At 39.9% G+C, this 5,119-nt stretch overlaps 1 long non-coding RNA gene across 1 annotated transcript; it reads left to right on the top strand.

Moving 5' to 3' along the window:
* Positions 1-833: 833 nt before the first annotated feature.
* On the top strand, positions 834-4,520 carry LOC109616320. Its single transcript, XR_002197431.3, has 3 exons — positions 834-915; positions 1,043-1,225; positions 1,320-4,520. It is a non-coding gene; the product is annotated as an uncharacterized LOC109616320 (long non-coding RNA).
* The last annotated feature ends 599 nt before the right edge of the window (positions 4,521-5,119 follow it).

Here is a 5,119-nt window from a genome sequence, read left to right as displayed (position 1 = left end):
AAGAGCCCCTGCGGCCTCTTACACTTAATCACTTACTAGGTGACGTCAGTTAGGGCTGTGAGGGTTCAGGACTTAGGGTTTAGGGAGGACATTGGGACTGGGCCAATGTTGAACTTGACAGGAAAGTGTGCGTATCTCTATGCAAATTTCAGCCCATGCATATGCACAGCCTTGTGGTTGAATTGAAAAAAAATACCAAGCTGGTAGAGGAATGTCAACTGAAACACAGGGGAAAAATATTACCAATAGAAATATGAACAGCCTACATGAATGCGCAAACTGTTTCCTGCACCATCGTATAGGCATATAAGCGTCAAAACCCTACAGCCTGTAGCTGATCCAAAAACTGCTAGGACTAATAGGTGGTAAAACGTTGGGCTTTCAATGGGCATATCCATACAGTTTGAAAACAAGACAAAATAGCCAAAATTTACGCATGTGCGTAAAGCAACACATTGGACATTGCATATTTTACCATATACTACTAGGCTACAATATGCCGATTGATTTAAAAATAGAAGTCCGCGGTAAAACGCGATTTTAATAATATTAAATGTATCGATTTTGACACTTTGCTTAGTGTATATGGTAAAAATGTATTGTAGGAAATGTTCAGGAGAGTGGATAGAGTAATTATATGCAAAGAAATCAAGGGGCACTGTGTATTTGCAGTTGTTGCTGGTGTTTTACTCCACCCACCCCATTGGCCACAATGCAACTCAATGGATATGAAATATATATTGGGCTATAAAAAAAGAACTATTCTATACGCCGCAGTGAATGTATTGTAGGAAATGTTTTTCATGATTTCAGGACGATCCGGGTGAACGTCAGGTTGGTCAGGCCACTGAACTCATCGATGCATCACCTGAATGTACTGCCTCTGAGTCTGGCCTGGCAGAGGATTGTCCAGTCGTAAGATTTACTTCTTGTCATCCAATTCTGTGTCAGATTGCTTCTTCTAAATGTTTATCTTTTCTTTCATTTAGCCTAGGTTTATATGCTGTGTCCAGAACATGAATGTGGTTTTTCATGATTTCAGGACGATCCGGGTGAACGTCAGGTTGGTCCGGCCGCTGAACTCACTGATGGACCACCAGGAGCTGTTGTCACTACACTGATTGCTCCTACCTGTGTTGCTTCTCCATCAGTTCAGCCATGTTGAGGCAAAATGCTTTTTGTGCCAAGCTGGCGTGCAGAGGAGTACTATCAAGAGATCTGCCGGGTATGTTATTGTGGTCATCAAAAATGTATTTTGTAGGGCATGTTAGAAATTGTTATATCCACTGTTTAACCTGAAATATTCAAATAATTTACAGGGTGCTGTTAATGGAGGCGTCATCTGCTACAAACAGATCCCCATCAATGGTCAGCCTGACATGGAGGTGTCCTGCCTGTGCTTCCCCAAGTCCTACAGAGTTCAGAAGGAACCACTACAAGAGACTGAACCCAAGCGGAAGAGCAGGTCCAGGAAGAGAGTGGAAACGCGTGCCACAAAGCTGAGTACAGTAGGGAAGGGTGCTGTTCAAAGAGGTGTTGCAGGACTGCATGGGGCAGGGAGTTGTGAGGGTCAGGTTTGGCGGAGGGGTTGAAACAAGGAGAAGGTATCGATCGTGTGGTGCTGAGGCAAAGACTCCATGCAAATTTGACACATAAATTGTATGGAGGGGGTTGTGATCTTGGGGAACACAAAAAAATTTAGTATCGACGAAGATTTTTAGATTATCATGTCGTTATGCAACATAATGACACATTTGATTTTACATTTTGGGAGGAAGTTGCCCAATCTTTACCAATGCCAACTGGGACACCTCGAGTTACAAATCGTAATGTCAAAAATCTTTGATTATGGTAACATTCAAGGTCTTGAGTTGAGTTGAGTTGACCAACCTTTTGAGTCAGTCATCCATATGTAATGATATAGGAGATGACAGCATAACCTTAAGTCAGTATGACAAAATCAAAGACAGTAAACTAATTGATACAAGAACACCAATTAAACACAGAGTAGAGAGGAGGAAAGCAGTAAAACATAAATATGGTGAGGAGGAATGTGTCACACAGCACAAGAAACCCAAAACAGTGTTTTGTTTCTGTAAATCAGAGAAAAACAGTAAACGACCTATGCTAGCATGTGATGCAAATTGGTATCACTTTGATTGTGTTTACCTATCCCCAGATAAACAAAAGGATGTAGAATCTGCAGTTTTTTTATGCAGCTCAGAATCATGTTGCATTAAAGTACAGCCATTACAAAATGGATTCATTCTTAAAGGAGACTGTGAATCATTTATACATTCTAGTGAGTGTCTAGTGAGGACAAGATTCAACTCAACAAAATGATACAAACAGAGAATGTAAATGAGGCTCATGTAGAACATCTGTTTCCTAAAGACACTTTAAATGAGAGAATGTCAACTTGACAGACAACACCCACGGAAGGCCAACTTAATTTGCAACCTTTAGACACGTTTGAAGATAAAGAAACTGGTTTTGATGTTCATCCCGATGTAGCCTATAATTCATATGGTGAAGTATCAATGTCCAAAGTACCCAATCAAATCTCAGACACTCAAGATATTGGAAATGAATACTATCAGTTTGAGACAGACAGTTCTGATAAAGGTGCATCTGATGAGGACATTGCAAGCTCTATGGAAACTAAATCTTATGAGCAACATTTTTCTGGAGAGGTTGATATCAGTATAAGCAAGGATACACTGAAGTGTGTTTGGCCAGATGCAGCAGATTTTGGAGGGTTCAGGCTTCCCACTCCAAACAAGTGTGTTTACTTTGACTCATCATGAATGGGACAGGGTCCATTCTGAAAAGAGTGGTAGATATTTTAAGAGATTTTCATGGGTAGGTCTATATGCAGAAAAAATTAAAGAGTCCAATCCTTACTGTGTAGTAGCTTTTCAAAATCATCAATTCACAGTTGCTCAGAAAAGGATATCAAAAAAGAAATATCTTACAATAAATGGATGCTGTGGGCATTCTTCATGCGAGTTAACATTTAATATTGTTCTGAACAATGTGAATATACAAGATTTCCACGTCTCATATTCAGGCAGTATTATACATTCTGTTAAAGATGATATCAAGGCCAGACCATTTTATGGTCCAGAGAGGAAGAAACTTGCATTGTCATTACATAATACTGCCCCATATAAAGTTCACAGGGAATTAATAGCAAATGCTGACCTCCGATGTTTAGTGGCTCAGAACAGAAGTGGCATTGGAGTAGATACATCAGTGCTGAGAAACATAAAATCAGAACAACGCACAAAGAACTTTTTGGATTGTGATGAAATCAACTCACTGCAATTACTGAAAGAAAAACTGGAGAATGAAGATGACGGTAATAAGGTCATCAAGGGGTTCATTCATGTGTTACAAGTATCTCCTTTTAAGGTAATTTGTTTTACTGAGGGGGGAATCAGACTCTGGCATGATATGACCAAGCACAGCGCAGCTTTCTGGGATGCCACTGGTGGTGTGATCAAGTCTAGAGTTGCAGTTATGATAAGTGAGGATCATACACAGAGTGCAGTAGAGCAGTTTCCGAATACAATGAGAGACAAAGAAAGGCTGGTGTTTAACAATAATGCAGTACCCTTTACAAATGAATAGTGATAGGTCCTTAGTGCTGTTGAATGCAGCTATGAAAGTGTTTAACAACAACAATATGGAGATGTATTTGCAGCGTTGCTGGAGAATAGTCAAAGGACATGCCACAACAGGAGATCTTGACTTCTGTATCATACGAGCTTGTGAAAGTAATTTAATGCGACAGGCTAGCAAACTCTGTAAAAAACAGTTTTCTGGTAAAGATGATAGGTATAGAGTTGGCATATACATCAAGTTCAAGTTCAAGTTCATTTATTTATATAGCACATTTAAATGCTAGACAGACTAAAGTGCTTTACAGAACAAGCATATAAAAATAAAAGCAGCAAAACAACCCATAAACATATAGAGAACATCTAGACTAAGATTAACTTTAAAACAAAGACACAAATGTAAAATAGTAAAAACAGCCCAAGAAAAATCATCAATATGCTAAAGAGAACAGGTATGTTTTAACCAAAGACCTAAAAGCAGAGAGGTTTTACATATACATGTTCAGCTTGTTGTTGAATTCCACACATCTCAAGGAAATCTGTGCTTTGGTGTATGACATTTGCATAGTCCTGGGGAGCAGAACTAATAGTACATTGGTAATGCAGAGCCTTGTAAGTGTGCATAGTCAAGCAGGAAGGTTGAACAGCCATTGTAAAAGTGAACCATGCAACTCAATGGATGAATTAGATGGCAGATTATCTGAGCGACTGGGTGAACAGGAATTTCTAAAATACATAAAATCACCTTTTATTTTATTCAAATGCGAGAAAAAAGCATCAGAGATATTAGCAGTAGTGTCCAATGCACAGATCAGAACTTTTACTTTAAGAAAGGGCTGTTGGACACACTATTCAAAAACTTTCTCCCTGTAATACCAATTTGGTCTGACCCAAGCGTGCCGCACAAGCCCTGAAAAGTGAAGCCAAAACGTCTCGATCGCCCCCTGGTGAGTGGTCCCAGTATAGGTCATAAACCCCGCCCTCCCCATGTTATTCAATGGGACGCGAGACCAACTAAACAATTAAATTACCCTTCAAATATCTTTTTTCCGAAGCTGGTTTCTGTCTTTTACTGTAGTTTGTATCACGCTAATGTAAATTCAAGATTTTGTTTTTAAAATAAGTTGGTTTTTAGTTAGTTATTTAATGTAACATGCAAAGGTTGTACTTGCGATTGATTACGGTATGCGCATTCTGCGAGGGAGAGTGAGGGTGGGGCACAGGGGTGGGGCCGTTGATTTCGCGGCTTTACTGCTTTACTTCCTGCTCGCTACTGCGCATAACTACTGCGCAGAACTGGTCCCAAGATCGCTATCTGCGCAGACGCAAGTCCAAGATGTCAGCGCCGTATCGGGACACTGGCGGCTTCAGTTTTCACCAATGGAAAAGAGCGAAAGGGCGTCGTCCATTTTTTTTTACAGTCTATGGTCTGACCTGATGACAGGAGATTTACAGAGGTTTTCTGAATCATACAAGTCAAAACCAAGACAGAATAA

The sequence above is a fragment of the Esox lucius genome, chromosome 11, assembly GCF_011004845.1.
Source record: "Esox lucius isolate fEsoLuc1 chromosome 11, fEsoLuc1.pri, whole genome shotgun sequence".
Lineage (NCBI taxonomy): Eukaryota > Metazoa > Chordata > Actinopteri > Esociformes > Esocidae > Esox > Esox lucius.
The sequence above is the reverse complement of the archived record's forward strand: the minus strand, read 5'-3'. Positions and strand labels throughout refer to the sequence as shown.